A 20,650-nucleotide genomic window follows, 5' to 3' on the forward strand; every position below is an offset into this window, starting at 1 on the left:
TGGGTTTTTTGCCCCGTGCGTGGCGGTCAGCTAGGGAAACCTACCAAACCAACACATTTCTGAAAACTAGACACCCGGGGGATTCCAGGGAGGTATAGCTTGCATGGATCCCCAAAGCTTTCTTACCCAGAATCCCCTGCAAACCTCAAATTTAGCTGAAAAAAAATACTTTTTCACACATTTTGTAATCAAACTTATGAAGGGGGAAGCCACTAGACAATGTATGGAATCAGGAGCAACTCAGAACACCATCTTAGAAGACTGGGCCTGGATCTCAATGGCTCTGCACACCAAAGGGAGGACAAATCCCTAGCACACAAGAAGTAAAAACAAGAACAAACCTCCGATTAATAAGCTGGAATGTTGCAGGCCTTAAATCAACACTAGCAAACAAGGAGGCCATACATTTACTCAAAACAGGAGACATCTTATGTTTACAGGAAACATGGATGATATCACCAACCCCCATCAAAGGCTTCCAGGCAATACACACCTTAGCCTGTAAGAAAAACATATTTGGAAGACCTATTGGCGGGGTATCAATCTATGTAAAATTGAACTTGCAAGTACAGACGGAGGAATGGCCCACAAATTCACCCTATATCCAGATTGTCAGCATAAAGGGAATAATGCTAGAGGGAATTCCAACCACAGCTGCAGTAATTAATCTATACATTAACCCAAATAATAAGACAAAACAAGCAAACACAAGGATGGTCACTAGCCTAATTAGAGAATATCTCTACGAAAATCCAGGCCACGAATGCATTATCACCGGGGATTTCAACATGAGAGACCTATGCCACTTGGACAGGCCCCAAGGAGATAAAGGCCAGAACATCATAGAAGCTTGCATCAATGAATTCAGCCTGGAGCCGGCAAATCGAGTAGTGCAGCCAAATACGAAACAACAAGCAACTTTCAAAAACATCTCCACACTGGACTATATTTTTCTGAGCCAGGTCTTACTGAGGAAGTGTGAAGTGTACAAGGTGACTAACACTACCGCGAGTGACCACCACCCACTATCCATCCTTGTCAATATAACCACAACAATGCACTTTGAACACTTAACTGCGGGGAAAAATCCATCATACAAACTTTGATACTGCTCCGATAAAACGCATGAAATGGGGACCTATAAGCTAAGTGAAATATAACACCTGGAAAGAGGCCACATGCATAACCAGTTCACAGACGAATTGGTCGGAAATCATTTCATCATTATCCAAAGCTATGACCTCGGGAAAACAATTGGCACACAAAGGAAAACATCGCAGCTATGGGCCAGCCAACCTCGCTGACCTCAAAGAATTCAAAGAGAGTAAAAAGCAGTGTTGCCTGGCGGAACAACAGCATCGGAGGAAAAAATGCTCAATGTCAGAATCACTTCTGAAAGCAGCCAGAAGATCGCATAAAAATACTGTCTGGCATTTGAAACAGAACATCATAGACGGCAAATGGAAACCCATCTATGCATTGCTTGCTCCCAGCAAGAGCAGGGAATTTTGGAGACATGTCAACAACCTCAATGGTGGAAGCTACATACACAGTGCGGTACCCGCCAATGAATGGGCAGCCCATGCAGCAAGGCTATACGTCGATCAGGAAAAATCCAGGATAAAAACTGCGGTAGCTGAAAACTATGGTGCATAAGGACATGAGAATGAGGCTCTCAATCTCGGCAAAAAAGAAATCCTGAACACATTGAAAGGTATTAGGAAGGATGGGGCTCCAGGTCCCAACAGGTTACCAGGAAGTGTTTTTAATAAAGATCCGGTCTTTTGGCTAAATTTGAGGTTTGCTGGGGATTCTGGGTAAGAAAACGGTGGGGGGATCCATGCAAGCCATACCTCCCTGAAATCCCCAGGGTGTCTAGTTTTCAGAAATGTGTGGGTTTGGTAGGTTTCCCTAGCTGGCTGCCGAGCACGGGGCAAGAAACCCAGTGCCCCCCCCCTTGCAAAACCAGGTTGTTTTGTCATAGGCAATTTTGATGTCCCCTCAATACATTTTGGGCCCTTGCCTGTCACGGGTACTTGGGCCTCCCACATGAGTGAGGCACCATTTTTATCGGGAGACCTGGGGGAACGCTGGGTGGTAGGAAATTTGTATCAGCCTGGTGATACCACAACTTTCCCACACAAAAATGTGTGGAAAAAGTGATTTTTACAGCTAAATTTGAGGTTTGCAAGGGATTCTGGGCCAGAAAACGTTGGGGGATCCATGCAAGCCATACCTCCCTGGAATCCCCCAGGTGTCTCGTTTTCAGAAATGTGTGGGTTGGGTAGGTTTCCCTAGCTGGCCACAGATCATGGGGCCAAAAATCCAGGTGACCCCCTTGCAAAACCAGGTCATTTTGTGATAGGCAATTTTGATGTCACCTCAATACGTTTTGGACCCTTGCCTGTCGCGGGTACTCGGCCAGCCCACACGAGTGAGGCACCATTTTTATCAGGAGCCCTATGGGAATGCTGGGTGATAAGAAATGTGTGTTAGCCTGGTGATGCCACAACTTTCCCACACAAAAATGTGTGGAAAAAGTGATTTTTTTCAGCTAAATTTGAGGTTTGCAGTGGATTCTGGGTAAGAAAACGTTGGGGGATCCACGCAAGCCATACCGCCCTGGAATCCCCCGGGTGTCTAGTTTTCAAAAATGTGTAGGTTTGGTAGGTTTCCCTTGCTGGCCGCCAAGCACGGGGCCAAAAACCCAGGTGACCTCCGTTTAAAAAACCAGGTCGTTTTGTGATAGGCAATTTTCATGTCGCCTCAATACGTTTTGGGCCCTTGCCTGTCGCGGGTACTTAGGCCTCCCACACGAGTGAGGCACCATTTCTATCGGGAGACCTGGGGGAACGCTAGGTGGTAGGAAATTTGTGTCAGCCCAGTGATGCCACAACTTTCCCACACAAAAAGGTGTGAAAATAGTGGGTTTTTTCAGCTAAATTTGAGGTTCGCAGGGGCTTCTGAGTAAGAAAACGTTGGGAGATCCACGCAAGCCATACCTCCCTGGAATCCCCCGGGTGTCTAGTTTTCAGAAATGTGTGGGTCTGGTAGGTTTACCTAGATGGCCACTGAGCCCGGGGCCAAAAACTCATGAGACCCCCCCTTGAAAACCAGGTTGGTTTGTGATAGGTAATTTTGATGTCACCTCGCTAGGTTTTGGGCCCTTGCCTGTCGCGGGTACTTGACCCACCCACAAAAGTGAGGTACCATTTTTCTTGGAAGAATTTTGGGAATGCGGAGTGAGTGGAATTTTGTGGATCCACACAGATTCCAGAACTTTCCACCACAGAAATGTGAGGAAAATGTGTTTTTTACACACATTTGAGGTTTGCAAGGGATTCTGGATAACAGAACCTGGTGAGAGCCAGACAAATCATCCCATCCTGGATTCCCCTGGGTGTCTAGTTTTAAAAAATGTATGGGTTTGCTCGGTTTCCCTAGGTGCCGGCAGAGCTAGGGTTCAAAATCTACAGCTAGGCACTCTGCAAAAAAAGGGTCAGTTTTCACTGAGAAAATGTGGTGTGTACACGTTGCGTTTTGGGCCGTTTCCTGTCGTGGGCACTAGGGCTACCCACACAAGTGAGGTACCATTTTTCTTGGAAGACTTTGGGGAACGCGGAGTGGGTGGAATTTTGTATATCCACGCAGATTCCAGAACTTTCCGCCACAAAAATGTGAGGAAAATGTGGGTTTTTAGACAAAGTTTGAGGTTTGCAAGGGATTCTGGGTAACAGAACCTGGTGAGAGGCAAAGAAGTCACCCCACCCTGGATTGCCCATGGTGTCTAGTTTGCAAAAATCTACAGGTTTGCTAGGTTTCCCTATGTGCCGGCTGCACCAGGGCCCAAAATCCACAGGTAGGCACATCCTATAGAAAATGTAGTGGCTTGTGGGCTTTCTGCCACCCTGGAAGGGGGGAAATTGAGGGCTATTGCCCCCATATGCCCCCAAGGGGGGCAGAAAGACTGTGGCTATTCTTTTGGGGGGTGGGGGTATTGGGATGCCCATTCTGGGAAGCCCCCACCCCACTGATAGAAAAGCCAGCATAATCGCTGGTGCCTAGTGGACTTTCTGTCCCCCAGGGGCAGATCACGGTCTACTGCCCCCATCTGCCTCCGGGGGGGGGGGAGAAAGGCTGTGGCATCTTTTTTGGGGTGTGGGGGCATTGGCATGCCCATTCTGGGCAACCCCCACCCCAAACTTTGGCAGAACAATCCCTGGTGGCTAGTGGGCTTTCTGTCCAACCCGGGGGGGGGGGGGCAGATAAGGGGCTATTGCCCCATCTGCCTCCCAGGTGGGGCAGAAAGACTGTATCATTTTTTGGGGGGTGGGAGCTTTGACATGCCCATTCTGGGCAACCCCCTCCCCTACCTATATAAAAAAAAATCCCTGGCGCTTAGTGGGTTTTATGGCCCCCCCGGGGGCAGATCAGGGGCTATTGCCCCCATCTTCCTCCTGGAGGGGCAGCAAGTTTTAGTTTTCTTTGGGGGGTAGGGTGGGGGCATTTGCATGCCCATTCTGGGCAGCCCGCACCCCGGGCCTATAAAAATATAATCCCTGGTGTCTAGGGTGCTTTCTGCCTCCACGGGGGGCAGAAAGACTGGAATTGTTTGGGGGTGGAAGCATTGGCACGCCCATCTTTGTCAACCCCCACCCCTAAATTAATCGTTAAAAAAAACCCTGGCATCTAGTGGGCTTTCTGCCCCCCCGGGGGGGCAGATTGGGGGCTCCCGCCCCCTCTGCACCCAGGGGGGGGGCAGAAAGACTGTTATTGCGCAGGGGGGGTTGGGGTCTTTGGCGTGCCCATAGTGGGCAGCCCCCAACCATAATTTACATAATAAAATAAATCCCTAGTTTCTAGTGGGCTTTTGGGGGGCATTGGGGGATACTGCCCCCATCTGCCCCCCGGGGGGGCAGAAAGACTGGAATTTTGTGGGGGGAGAGATGGGGGCATTGGCATGCCCAGCCCCCACCCCTAATTATAATTTTCAGGGGGGCAGAAAGACCTTGATTTTACGGCTGAGGGGGTGGGGGCATTGGCATGCCCATATTGGGCAGCCCCCACCCCTAAATAAAATGTAAACAAAAATCCCTGGTATCTAGTGGGCTTTCTGCCCCCCCGGGGGGGCAGATTGGGGGCTACTGCCCCATCTGCCCCATGGGGGTGGGGCGGAAAGACTAAATTTGCCCAAAATAATATGGGGTAGCAAAGGCCCTTGCCCAAGGGGCCGCTCCCACCTCCCGGTGCCTAGTGGATGAATCCCTAGGCAAACCCCAAGCAGGGATCCACTAGGTAGGGGTACCATTGGAAAGGGGAGATTCTCCCCTTTCCAACGATACCTCTCCTGACTTTCTACATGCTCAGGGGGCTGAGATAGCCCCCTGAGCACGTAGACAGTGAAACTGAAATGAGCCTCTTGGCTCATTTGAGTTTCATTTTCATTGCAATGACGTCAGCACGCCATGCGCGAGATCGGCATTGCAATGAAAATGTAAATTGGCCTCGGGAGGTTGAGGAAGCTCTTCCCCAAACTCATGAGGCCAATAAAAAAAAGGGAAATCTCTCTGCTGTCTGCAGCAGAGGGATTTAGTGCCCCTGTTCTCATGATAGAATGGTTCCGACATGAGCACAGGAGCACCGGTGCTCATGACAGAACCATTCCATCATGAGCACCTAAGGGGTTAGGTGTCCCTTGAGCTGTATGAAAACTTAGCATTACAAAAGTAAACACATTCACCACCTCGTGGAATGGTGCAATGTAGATATAAAGAGTGTTCGAAAGTAAGCATTTACTAGCAGACTACAAGGTCATTTAGTACATGGCGAATGATCCGCCCGGTTGGCATAGGCCATTGCTGCCGCCTTCACTGCAGAACACATTCTAGCATAGTTAGGGATCTACACCAAAAGGTGGGCATCATTTTGCCTAAAGTGCTTACACCTCTGCAGCCGAAGGCCTTTTGTGAAAACTATATTGTGCAGTGGACGATCGGCATTTTTTTTGTTTTGCAGAAACCAACCGTCATGATAACCCCCTGCACTTCACCCACTTCAATTAATACACATCCCACATACACATTTATGAATAAACTTACACGAGCCGTGTGTTTGCATTTTTTTGTTGGAATACTGGGACGCAGTTTTATTATATGCATGGTCTCTATATCGTAAATTACAGTAGTCAGTCATAATTCAAGATGACAATGCCATGAACCATTACTGTGTCATAACTCATTCTGTCACAAACCAATCTGATTGGATCATAAACCATAATTACGAGAAAGGTCATAAATCCCGGTTGACAGATCATGCATCATCTGTACTATACATAAATCATTTCGACAGGATCATAAAACCTTGCTGCATGACAGGTCATAAATCATCAACGGTTGACTTGTCTTAAATCATCTCTGTCATATATCAATCAAGTCCTTATCATTTGCTTGTCATAATTCTGACACCTTTTGTTGTCAAGGCCATCCTCCATGATGCTTTTTGGGGTCATAAAGTTTTGTCGGTCTTTTGTTGGTTTTTTCTCTGATCGTGTGGGTGGGTAGCCTCTTACCGCTGTTTGTCTCAACTAGCTACTTTGTCTGTCCATTTTGTGCCCTGCCAACTGTCGGGTCTTGGCTGCGAGCACCGCATTTCGCTTACTACCCCCTTGGCCTACTTACCTGCCGAATGCGTTCCCAAGGTAGGTGGCCTTTCTCCGGCACACCGCCCTCCGGTGTGCCTCCTTTACAAACCAACCTACCCCTTTTACTGCCACACTGCTTGAGGGACTCACATTCCCAGGCAGCTTCCCCTTTCGTCTTTTGGTGTTGCTTCTTCTTCCTTTTTTGAGTGCAGCCCGTGACTAACCCATCCGCCTCTTACCTGTGCACCTCAGTGTCCCAGCCGTCAGGCCTAACAAGGATCGCTGTTATAGCAACACTTTTCCGTGTGACTGCCGTTTTTATGCTTTAATGAAGCTGTTTAGGGGTGCTGTCTCCACCAGGCTGGCAGTGGTCTCCCAACCGTTGGTCTTCTCTTTTGATATCGTACCCATATCTTCAGCTCAGATTAACCTCTAGCTTTGGCCATTTGCCCCTATCCCTCTAATCATCCGCTAGACCATGGTCCAGGTTGCTTTTACTCCTTCAGGATCCTTGGGGCTGGGGTACCTTGTCCCGGCCTCAATAAAGACTGTTGCAATATATCTGGTGAGTGGTACCTGTTCAGTAGCCGCCCCTTATGGGCCTGGCTAAGCTGCCTAACCAAGGGCCCAAGGCCATTATACCCTGGCTGTCAGGATAAAGGAGTACACCCTTTCTGACTGAAGCACCAGAGGCACTTCTTTTGGTCCCCCAGTGCCATACCCCCGACTAGAGGGAGGAGGTATTCAAGGGAAGTTGTCCTCGTGAGGCGCATGGTGACTCTGATACTCCATTTTCTTATTGCCTCTCACAAGCTGAGTCCTAATGGCTAGCTAGCTGCTTAGCGGAACTAGCCAGGTGAAGGTACTTCTTCTTAGATACTTCTACCAACCTAGTTTGCCTCCCCTCTAAGAGTTTTATTCAGGAAATTTCTCCCCCACCCAGGCGTACTAATATTAGTAGGTTGGAATACCCCCAGTTATGCTTCCAGGGCCGTGTGTAGCGCTTGGCCCTCTTTCCTCAAAGCCTTTGATTTTATTGCATTACACGATACTTGGGAGATATCTGTTAAACAGCATACTGGCTATCCTTGTTACTCCCTTGCAGCACAGTCATCCGATTCAGGGAGAGCTAGGGGTGCTTAACCATTTGGTTGAGATAATCCTTAATTTTTTTTAAATGCCCAGGCCACTTCCATTAATGGTTAGTCATTTTAAGAGTGTTTGAAATTGTAGGTGATATCACTACTCGCCTTTTAATTGGTAGGGACTTCAATGCCGTTTTTAATATTGTCCTGACTTGAATTTTAGGATGCTGCCAGAGCCGGCTTCAGCATTGGTGGTGGCTCCCGTCCCCAATGACCTGCTTCTTCGCCCATTCCCCCACTTCCATCCTCCAACACTGCCCCCCATCTCTCCATAGCACCTCACTCCCATGCATGTTACCTTTTTTATAGCGCAACTCATAACACAGTAGGCTGTCAGAGCCCTTCACTTCACATGCATCTAATATAGAAACAATGAATCTTATAACTATAAATAAGTGTATAGGAAATGTCGCATAAGATAAAGAAGGACTCCAATGTGTAGTATTCATTCGTCCTCTGTACGCCATTGTAATTGAAGAGTGCTTGGCCTGGAGACGCACGATCTCAGCATTTATACTTAACACACTGGATGGAGTTGGCTGTACCCATAGGATATATTTATAACTCAACCAACCTTCCTTAGCAACATAAGGATAATTAGAGACTGGGGAAGTCATAAAGTTCTAACCTATTCCTTGCAGTTTGCATGTAGCCCTTTCATGCTGCCTAGATTACCATACTATGGGTATCACCTACACATTGACCGATGGCTTCCCGTCGAGTTGTCAGCAGTTACTCACCAGTTATCAAAGAAAAGCTATTAAATAAAACAAGCGTTGGATTAGCAATATTAGCCATGGCTCTGGGAGGGTGAAGTATAGTGGGCTCCATCAGTAATCTTCCCCAAATGCACAGATGTGCTCTGCTCCGTCCTCGCAGTCATGTGCGGGCACCATCGTATCCTATTCGGCCTCTCAGTGTGTCGTCTCCACTCGCAGATGTTATAAATAGAAGAAAAAAGTTAGACAATCAGATCCCTATTTTGGAGGAGTGATGAAGCACACCCTCACTAAACAAAATGATCTACTTTACTAACTCCCATAAACGGCTCACCCAGTTAAGTACAAATGTTTGTTTGTCATTAGCTTCCCTAGGGTGGCGCGTGGACATGTGCAGGTGCATGTGGACATGTGGACATTCTGCTACAGAGAATGGCATGGCTGAAAGTAAACCTTGCATACTTGCAAATTATCTTGAAATCTTACATGGTGCATCTAAGCACACTGAATTACAGTTATCATGTTTAATGCTCTTAGATATACTTGGAGATGCCTAGTAAAACACAGCGTTACATCAGGAACTATCGTAATGCAATCAGGACTGCTGTTAAACTTGATACTGTAAGCACAGCACCAGACGTTCCACAATATAGCCACAAATCTCTGTCTCGGTGCTCATATGCTCCTTAGCAGCTGCCTCCTCGTTGTGCAACTGTGAGCGAACTGTAACAGTGAGCTAGTGTCTCAGCCAGATTATCCCCGTAAATCTTATAGAGCACTCCTACTTTCAACACAGAACAGCAGTATTAAATACAAACTAAGGCTGTATAAGGCTGTCACCATCAGCATCCCAATCAATATCCCATCCATCAACATGCCGGTGTCAAAATAGAAGTACCAACCGAACGACTGCCATAATATGGCAGGGTGATGTCTTATGTGTCCTCATCAGTGGTGTAGCAAGGTCAGGTGGTACCCGGTGCGGAAAATGTCTTGTCACCCTCGGCTAGACAAAATGTCAAAAATATGTGTTTAAAACACGTTTTTGCCATTTTGTCACCCCCTCAGTGATGACACCCAGGGCAGCCGCACCCACTGCACCCGCCTTCTTACACCACAGGTCCTTACTGCTCACATATGCCTGGATGCTTATATTATAAAATTAGGGACCCACTATCACAGTATGATGTATGCACCCTGATGCAGTGTCAGGATTCTTGGCCGCAGTTTAACCCTTTTTTTTTTGCAACATCAAATTGAGAAAAGAATGCAAATAATCTCTTACTTAGAAATCGCCTATTTTCCAAACTGCTTTACAAGAAGTATTTTAAGCAACTGTTATTAACCACTTGAAATTGGTACTCACTATGCAGAGAGCAGAGGGATGAAAGACTGTTGACCTTGGTGGAGTTCTGTCCTGCAATCAACAGATCATACAAAGCGCTGAGCTCACCGAGCTTTCTTACTGGCTAATAATAAGAAAGATTTATTTAGCACCTTATTCTGATGTTGTTGTTGTTGCTTCTAAGCACTGTAAATAACAGGTGTTACTAATAGACAGTTTGTTGACCTCAGAACGATACGAGGCAGGGCAAGTTTGGCCTCGCATGGGTTCAACCTTGAAACCTGCAGCAAAGCTTGTTCAAGCTTATCGTGATTTGAATGCACCAGTGCGTTTCAACTATTCCAATATTTAAGGGGTTGCTAGAGTAGGCTGGAAGATGAATCCTCCATTGCCGCAAATCATGCACGTGCCAATGTGAATAAGGTGTACTGCTTCCTCGGGGACAATTATTGTATGGTCCGTTATAGCCAGGCTAGGCCTGATATTGACTAATAGTAAAGTACTCAACATAAATGACTGCCATGAGAGGCACATTTCTTCATTTCCCTTTAATGGATAAAAAAACTCAGCAGCAGGGGCCAGCAATGTCTCTCCTAAAACACACATTACTCAGATATTTAACCTGACCCCAGGGGCTTCTCTCACGAAGGGGCTCAATAAGAGCCCACCGACAAGCCCTTCAGTGATTCGTGCATCGCCTGGAGATATCGCACCACTCCCTGAAGGCCAGAAACCAAGTGTTTAGGGTGCTTAAATCTCTGCCGACATGTGAGAGCTCCATGCCTCCCCGTGTACGCAAGTGCCTCCTGCCCTGTCTCCTGTGTATATAACTCTCCGCAGTTCCTTCTGCTATCTCTGCAAGCACTTGGAGCCCTCTATCGATATATCACTCCTAGGTCAGTCCTCCCTGTGGGGTCTGAACTCCATGCAGTCCTGCCTTCCACAGATGTAACGCCGTGTATTTCGGCCTCCTGTATATGCAGATCCAGAGTGCAAATAATTAATCCTGGAGCAAATGCTTCAATCTAATAGTCGAAACTGCACTTCCCAAAAAGCAGCTGAAGGTGTCACATGTTACAGGCCACGGGGCAGCTGTACGCTACAGTACCGCACCCTGTGCGTATATTTAACTCCATGCAGCCGCCTCCCTGTTATCTGCTCTCAGCTCCTGCTGTCACCTGTAAGTAACTAACTTGTACCCCTCCAGCTGCAGAGCGCGAGACAATGAATGAGCAACGAGAGCTCTCCCTCCGCTGTCCATACACAAGTAGCTGTTTACAGCATATGCATGTATACGCCTGACGCAAGATAAAAACTCATGCACAAAAAGATGGCAAAACTCACCCTTATGTCACCATTCACCGGCCGGCATGACTGCCCAAAGCCTTTGCTGCATGGTGTCCTCCAGGGCAACCGCCGCCCGCACCGACCGTCAGTGCATGCAAGACCTACAATGCCTACCATCCTGATGAGAGCCAGCTGCTCCCGGTCACTGTATTGCTGGGCTGCTCCCCATATGCCCCGCCAGGTTGTCTCCAGGTGCCTTTGGGAAGTCTGTCGTGGCCTTGTTGTCCTTGTTGCCAGTGAAACTCCCAGGCGCCCGCTACCCTCTCCTGGGCACTGCCGCCTGTTCTGATCACAAGCGTTCAGCGGCGCAAAATCACAGGCTCTCCGCAGCCGGCCGTGCAGTCACGTCACTGCAAATGCGGCTGTCCTCTGTGTTAGAACTGGGGGTCTCTAATTGGCAGAGGCAGGTACCTTTGACCAAGTAGGGACCCTTGCTTCTAGACAGGGTAAGGGGGGTGCACACTTTAGATAACCCCTGCTCACCCCTTGGTGGCTTGGCACGAGCAGACAAGCTTATCCCAAATGCAATATGTACAGTATTTGTACTCAAAACTCACAGTAGTATAGTGAAAACATCACAAATGGACACCACACCAGTTTAGAAAAATAAAGTATCTTTATCTAAACTCAACAAGACCGAAATTACCCAAATCCAACATACAAGTAGTAAAATACGGCTGTAGAACAGTTATTTAAAAAATAAAGCTTGTTGAAAACAAATAGCTCCACCTGGCGCTATTACGACGTCGTGGCAGCTATAAATCCAAAGTAAGGCACTGACCGCAAGGTGAGCGGCATCGGGCACAGAGTCACACAGACCGCCAAACAAACATTACCTTGGAAAACAAAATGTATGACGATGCATGGTGCCGTGGAGTTGAGGCGTCAGTGCCGAGGTCGATGCGGCTCTCAGGCTGCCACAGGGGAGGCGAGGCGTTGTGTCAGCGAGGAAGCGGCGTACCGAATCCAAAACAGGGGAAGTTGGTTGTGTCGACGGTGAGTCGTCGGTTCTGGTGAGGTGGTGCAAAATCGGTGAGTCACCCTCGGCGGATATCGGCGCCTGGATAACTGGATGTAGGCGCTGGCGGTTATGGAGTCGGTGGGAGCGTTGGCGTCAGTGAGGATGATAACTCCAGGCATCGGAGCTACGGTGCAGGCAGAGCGGTGCATCGTGCACTTCGCGAGCGGTGCCCCAGGCCTCAGTGCAGGTCACGGCGGCATCGCTGACCGCGTTGGAGATTGTTTTTCTTGCCTTTTATAGGTTTCTTGCAGCTCCCAACAGCAAGAATGACCTCCAGAATCCCAAGACTGGAACAGGCACCTCTTGGCAGGTCAGAACTCTCAGCAATAGAGTTCCAGGGAGCTTGGGTTGAAGTCTTTGTGTCCCTGAGACTTCAGAACAGGAGACCATCACACACAGGCCCTTGGAGATTCTGCTTCAAGCAGGTTTCTCAGCAAAGTTCCAGTCTTTGTCCTTTCCTTGGCAAAAGCAGCAACTGCAGTCCAACCCCACACAACATACAGCAAAGGGGCAGTACTCCTCACAGCTCTTCAGCTCTTCTCCTTGGCAAAAGTACCTCTTGAGTACAGAATTGATCTAAAGTTCTGGGGTTTAAGGTCCACTACTTATACCCCATTTTGTCTTTGTTCTTTGTGTCAGGGTCTCTGAGCCCAGTCCAAACCAGTTCTGTCCTCACTGGTGTAGTATGACCAAAGGGGGTGGAGATAGCATTGTGCAAGGGACACAGGCCCTATTCAGGTGCAAGGGAAACTCCTCCTACTACTCCAAATGCAGCCGTGGTCTATTCAGCTCAGCTCTGAGTCATTCAGGAAGGGCCAGGCACACCTCAATCCCCTCCCGCCAGCGACTGTCTACAGTGAATGCACATCCCCAGCCTCTGTCACTCCAAAACCAGGCAGTCAATCCACAAACAGGCAGAGGCACACAGAATGGTTAAACAAGAAAATGCCTACTTTCTAAAAGTGGCATTTTCAAACACACAATTTAAAAACCGTCTTTACAAAAGGTGTTTTATTAAATTCTGAGGTCAGAGAGTCTAAACTTTATTCCTCGATCTTGTCCCAATGGGAAGTTATACTTGTAAGATGTTGCAAATTAACTCCTTTGCTATCCTATGGGACAGATAGCCTTACAATAGTGAACAAGCAATTTCAAGGCAATAGGTCTCGCATTTGCGAGCGTTTAGGCTATTGGCATTGTAAATGACAATGCCTTTTATTTGAATGTTTTTAAAAGCAAGACATATATAAAAGGCATTGTCATTTTTAACGCAAATAGCTCAAACTCTCACAAATGCGAGACCACTTTAATAATGGCCGAGGCCCTTTCTTTAGACGTTGCTCACATATCAGGTTACAGTGAGCAGCGTCTAAAGAATGGGGCATGGTGACATTAAAGTGAAAGTGCTTGCCCCCAAAGTTAAAAAAATGAATTAATTTAGAAAGGTTCTGTAGCATGGGCGCTAAAGTAAAAGCTGCGTGCGCTGTAAAATAAATAATTAAATAAGCACAGCCGCTATAGTTAAGCGGACCTCGCTGTAATTAAAATAAATACGTTACTAAAAGCGCGTGGCGTGCTGCGATTTCATTGGTGGAATAAGGGGACCTCATTAAAGAAAATAGTGCTCACTGACTTATAAAGCAGACCGTGTAACGACACAAGTAAAAAGTCCACTCGTTACGGGAGGTTACAAATGCAGGCAAGCCGGTACCAAGGAAGGACTATTAATCCTATTTACAAATGAAAAGCAGCGATTTTCCAAGGACTGTAACAGGAGCCAATTGAAAAAATGGACCGAGCTTCTCTGCCTAACCTCAATGCAGCATGCCTCACAGAGCAGCGCATGCACTGCCCAGGCTCGACCTAAAAACCAAATTAGCAGTATTTCACTATCAGGACATGTCATAAACACCAGTACATGTCCTACCTTTCACATACACTGCAACCTGCTCATGGGGGTACCTTGGGCCTACCTGAGGGTTGTCTTATGTGTAAGAAAAGGGAAGGTTAGGGCCTGGAAAGTGGGTGCACTTGCCAGGTCGGCATGGTAGTTCAAAACTGTGCGCAGATACTGCAGTGGCAGGTCTGAGATACATTTACAGGGCTACTCATGTGGGTGGCACAATCAGTGCTGCAGGCCCACTAGTAGCATTTGATTTACAGGCCCTGGCACACTCAGTGAACTTTACTAGGGGCTTACCAGTAATTCAAATATGCCAATCAGGGATAACCAATCATAGTAACAATTTGCACAGGGAGCACTTGCACTTTGACACTGATCAGTAATGGCAAAGTGCCCAAAGCATCTAAGCCAGCAAACTGAAATCCAGCACTGCATCAAAAATACAGGAGGTATCCTGTATGCTTATGAACTTCTGTCTTGCTGCCGCCTATTGTATGATTCAGTGATACTAGGCCATGTTGTCAAATTGGTTTTAATAAAAAGATTTACAAAAAAAAAAAATACAGGAGGTAGAGGCAAAAATTCAGGGAAACCACGCCAAAGATGCCAAGTCTAACACTCTGCCAGCCCGGGTTCACCTCGGGTCCTTGCACTGGCGGTGATCTTGTTGGATCTCTTGCACTGCAAGTCTGGTGCAGGTAATGCCAGATGTGAAGTCAGAAATCCCCAGATGAACTTCCACCAAGATGTGCAGGGGAGCGTTGCAGCCTCCTACGCTACCGGGTAAGCTGCTTTCTCCATAGAACGATGTTGACTCTAGAATTTCCTGCGCGCAGCCCATGCCCCACGAATGTACCTTCTGCAGGGGCAGCGCAGTGATAATAACCTGAGGTGCCACAGCTGAGGGTGCAGTGGTGTCCCCCCATGAGGAGGTTCAAAACAATACTTAACATTACCGGGCCCTCATTGGCCCGATGTCTTCGTGCCAATTTTGGCATGCTTTACCTCCCCTGAGGGGGCGCGGGACACACCTCCTCTCATTGGTTTGCTGCTAAGGCAGACTAAACTGATGATTTATGGGTCCCAGGTGACAGTTGTTGCGCCGGCTCCTGATGCCCCCTTCGGGAACGGCCTCTGCCAGACCAGGAGTTTATGCTGCAAAACAAAAGTCAATGGCCTCCTAGTGGATGTGACTAATTTCTGTTGTTTCCAGGCCTACCTGGCAGTCTCAAACAGCAAAAATGTATGACAAACAGCTTCAGATTGGCAAGGTGGGCAATAGACCTGTAGTTGAGGCCTGTTGGTGGGCCATTTTTTAGGTCTCGCCTGACCCAGCGCATGCGCTGGTCTGGCGAGACTTATTGAGAGGGCTCCAAAAAGTGCTACCAGGCCAGCCTAGAGCTACAGTGCATTTGCGTGGGCGCGCGCGCCGCGCTTGGCCGCGATTACGTTCACTTTCGCGGCCGCACGGCTGCTTTGCATAGCCAATAGGTCTCACTTTTTGGACCTTATAAGTATTTAGTTATGCAACTGTTGCATGGCTAAACACTTATAAGGTCCCAAAGGCGAGACCTATTGGCTATGCCAATGCTTGTTTAGTGTCCATCTCAGTCTTCACCGTAAGGGCACAACATCAAAGGTTGTAGTTACAAAGCCTTTGCATACATCTATACAGTTTGATATGTACATTAAGACAGGCCGCCTCAATGTGAGAGGCAGAATGACAATGGGCTGCTCCGGACGTCACTGCATGAGGTGTGTCTGCCCTCTGGCTCTCTCCAGGTGTGACAGCACCCTCAAGGAGCAGCATTTGCTTTGCAGGGCACTGGGGCAAGGGAGAGGACTGGAGCAGGTGGTGGGGGGTTGGTGAGGGTCAGCAAGTGGGCTTTTTTTGTCTCTCTCCTCTGCTTGGAACAGGCAGAGATAAATTAGAATAAATGAAATCAATTCCTGAAATCAAGAGAGAGAGGTTGTGGCCTTAACCCACTTTAAAATTGGGAAACCAAGTTTGAGTCCCAGCGTCAGCTCAACATCCTGTGATGCTGGGCAAATCACTTACCTGTGATGCTGGGCAAATCACTTAATCTTCATAGGCCCAAAAAAAAAAATATCACTGTCTGTAAAGTTATATGGCACTCATGTAAAGTGTCTCAGTGCCTCTGGGCAAATTACTTGTTATATGAAACTGCATGTATGTGAGGAAAGTGACACCGTTTGTTTTGTATTTACACACTAGCATCATTCCATTTGTCAGATTTTACGCATGATGTCAGCAGCAGGTAAAACAAAAAAACAGACGCACCTTTCACCAGGCACTGAGCATTGGAGGGCCTCTCTTAAGTGCTGTAAAAATAAAGTGTATATCTAAAAAGCCCAGGGTGAGTGTAAAAGGTAGTCTAGGTCTGTGCCATGTCCTGTTTCCAAGCGGACATTAATCAAACCACCCACAGCAAACCTAGGGTTAAAAACTCAATTGAACAAAAGTTCCTAGTAGTTTTCAGAACTCTGAGCTTCCAAGGTATATTATTTCCATTGGAATATTAATTTCAAATTTAGGTACTGGACCTATAAGCCCTAAAATACTTTTATTACTGCAAATGGTTGACAATATTTAGATCCATGATCCTAAGCAAGCAGTTTATTGCGAAAGCATGCGGTCTGGCATTGCTTCTCCAGGCGAAACATCTGCAGGGATGTGTAATAAACATTAAGGGGACTACAGTCTTGCTTCTACATATGTAACAAAGGCTCTGCATGGCTGGCCTCCAATTGTTCCCTCATAAACTACTGGAACATGGCCAAAGGCCAAGTGCACCTGGTTGGGAATTACAGGGATGGGTGAAAGGTGTGGCTGAATGTCACACCAAGCCTTCTGTCCCAATGCATAACATGTGCAACAGAGAAGACATGTTTTTTCAGGTACATTAAGGGAAGTACTGCAGAGTGAGAATGAAGGGAAGGGCAGGTAGTTGGTGGGTGAGGCAATGTTAAGGCCCACCCAGTTAGCAGTATGTTAAAAGATTGCACCGAATGTTCCGCTGATTACATATCCCGGGTTGTGATTGTACCTGTTACCATCTCTGCTCTCTCTCTATCACTCTGTTGTACTTCTTGGCAGGCCAAACATTTGACCTTTTTGATGGAATTAATTTGTTCATCGCCTTCTTCGAAGACAATCATATCTTGCTTCCCTCACTCAACTCGCTGCATTGTTTAGATGAAGATGTTAACTCTTCCCCTGCTCCATAACTGTTTGCTGAGGAACTCACAAACCAAATTCATGTCTCAAAATCTATTTTCAGCATGCATGCAAAAACATTATTGATTAACATCACGCAATATAGCCTGCCCTACACATGTTTATACGTTTGTTATAACTACTTAGGATTGCTGCGGGGCGGGCGGGGGAGGGTCAGGGTGGACAGGTAGTGGACTCCGACTTACGGCGGAAGGAGTTAAGTAGCAGGGGCGGCTGGTGACATTTGAAAGTGGTGAGGCGTAAAATGATTGCAAAGCAAGCAAACGAACGTGTGAGCAGTCGCGAGGGGGGGGTCACGCGCGGGTAGGGTGGTGGGGGTCACACGGGAGAATAAGCAAACGAACGTGTGAGCAGTCGTGAGGGGGGGAGGTCACGCGTGGGGGGGTCGCACGGGAGAATAGTATGAAATTAAAAAAAATTAAAGGAAAACTTACCTGACCGCCTCTGCTCCTGGTCCGCGTTGGCGCCTCTGCCCTCTTCAAACTGGATGGAACAGCACGTCACGTCAGCACTGCAGTGGCAACCCCTCAGCCAATCCTGGCGCTGCTGCAGCGCCAGGATTGGCTGAGGGCACAGCCTACTCCTCGCCGGCCGCCTGCCCATTAGGAGACCGAGGGGCTCCTAATGGGCATGCGCAAATCCGTGAAAACACAAGTGCGCATGACTGGGCACGGGCTAAAAACTAGCTCACCATGCCCACTCATGCGCACTTGTGCTGCAGTGCTGCCTGGTCTGACAATGCATGTCAGTCAACATGACGCCGGACCGCCCACGGTCCGACGTCATGCTGACTGACATGCATTGTCAGTTCTCCTCACCCTCGGCGTCTCTGAACTTAAGTAAACTAAGTTCAGAGATGCCGAGGAAGCTGCGGGCGCGGGCGGGTGCACGGGGGCAATGCCACCACGCCCCATTGGACGCACCGCGCCTGTTAAGTAGGTAAATAAATAAATAAAACAATTTACAATGCGCGCGCTGCATCACGAAATCGGCAATGCAGCGCGCGCAAGGTAAATTGTTTTTATGTATTTATTTACTTACTTAACTCCATTCCGCCGTAAGTCGGAGTCCACTACCCCCCCACCCTGTCCCTCCCCTGCCCCGCCCGCAGCACTCCCTCGGCAAGCCGCCACTGCTTGGTATCCTGAAGTAGTTACCATATACATGTATGGGGACATACATGTTTTTCTCCATATTCCACCAGATTTTGGGCATGTCTTAGCTACACAAGTTATTTGTGTTTTTGTGAAGGACTAGATACTGAATAGGTTCTGTTGAGAGCCCTTCTAGATTGGCAGAGGAAAGGGCACCTCCTCTTATAAGACAGTGTCACGCTGCACAGAATATTTTACATGAGAGGTGTGTCTTTTAGAGGCTGGCCACCTAGGAAGAAAAAACTCACAAAAGAAAAAAACCTCCTTGGCAATCTGTTTAGTTCTTGATTGAAGATATGGGTTGTGTTGGTAAAAGCAACAAGGCACTAAAATCATCCTGAAATCAGGAGGGAGAAAAGAGCCAAGGTGAGTTATAGGTCAAGATCAGATGATCCATTAGGGAGGAGATCCAAATTGCTTGAGAAAAAGATAATCACAACATAATTGTTAAATACCAAGCAAAACACAACAGAGAACAAAGGGATACTTTTCAAGGAAGAATGAATAACAAGAGGGTTATGAGTACAATGAAAAATCAGGGAACTAAATGTGTTGTGATGTCTCATGACTTTTCAAGCGCTGGTATTTATTCGCTTGGCATTGGAATTGGACATACAGGAAGAAATTCTACCTCATCTTGGATTGCATGATTCCAGTGCCCCGCGCAACTCAGACAGGTCACCATCTTTGTCTGGGCATCTTAAAAGGCCAAACTCTGCCTTTCATTTGGAATTTATGGCATCTGTGCTTCCAAAAAGAAAAATCTCACGCTTGATATTCTGCACAACAGGCAGTGCCTTCGAAGCCTTTTTCTACCTCCATGTCACATCTCTCATAACTGTCAAATACTCCTGTTGCAGGGATTCTGCTTATGCGCAGAACTATGCGCAGGAACCCAGGCCCTCAGTGAATTGCGGTGTACCAAAAACTCACCTCAGAACCCAGAACCCCCTATCCGGCCAGCATCAGTGTTCCATTCGTTATCCGAGGTTTAGCTCAGCGGTCCCAATGTATAGACAACCCAGAATAAGCGACTTAGTATATTTCTCAGGAATGGTGGGAATCAGAAACACCTTTTCGTATTTATTCTCGTACCAGTCCACAACAGAATAAACAGAGACACGGGAAAAGTTTAAAGAATTTATTTTATAAACCTCGTGTCCTAATATGCAGCAGTTTGGCTAACATTAGCAGACAAACGATTAAAATCAAAACCATCAGCATAGTTACAATACCATAGAAAATGAAAGGAGCAATCATACTAAAATGACAGTGGCTCTAGGCCACCTTCCTTTCTCTCTAACACACTAATAGTATTATTAGACTAATAAAAGGTCTCTAGGCTTGAATGGGGAACCCCATACCGTATAGATCAGCTCAGAGAGTTCACATCACAGGATCAGCTATGTTCTGCTCCTAGGAACGCTCGCTCTTCTTCCGAATGTGTTGAAAACATGTAACACTGCAATATTAAAAGCATTCGACTTTCAGGTATTTGCAGCTGCGTGCGTGTTATGGCTAAACTAGTGGGCCGATCAACCTGAACTCAACAACATGCACCGTCTAGCGATCCAGACTGTTTCTGTTACACTGTGTACAGACCAAGGTCGCTATTCACTGTTCAAGATGTTAACAACAGACAGTTCTCCTGTGAAGCAAAGTCGAGTAAGCATTTCTCAATTCTAATAACATGTGACTACAGTGTTGTGTGCAAAAGCAGCAAAAGCGGCAAGATGGCTTTCTAACATTTAACGCGGTTATGCTAACTTTACATAGGTAGATAACGATCATCACTACACTCCTTTGGGTCCCTGTTGGTGCAGAAACGCTGGAGTGTCTCAGGCTGCCCAACAGCCCCATATTGGACATGGTGCAACAGCAGTTGTTGCTCGATGTACTGTTCTGGGTACAACAGTTATATGTTTTGTATGTATATTGCATTGCCATCTATACTTAAACAATAGCTCAGTCTTTTGGAGTTGAGACCTGTTGGCTTTGCCTATGCTTTTTGGTAGTCACTTGCAAACACATGGGTCAAGATGCATGCACACGTTTGAAGCCATATGGCTGGAAATCTCTTGTAATCAGGGTTCTATTTACAAAAACCCAATCCAAGA

Source organism: Triturus cristatus, chromosome 8, assembly GCF_964204655.1.
Source record: "Triturus cristatus chromosome 8, aTriCri1.1, whole genome shotgun sequence".
Classification (NCBI taxonomy): Eukaryota; Metazoa; Chordata; class Amphibia; order Caudata; family Salamandridae; genus Triturus; species Triturus cristatus.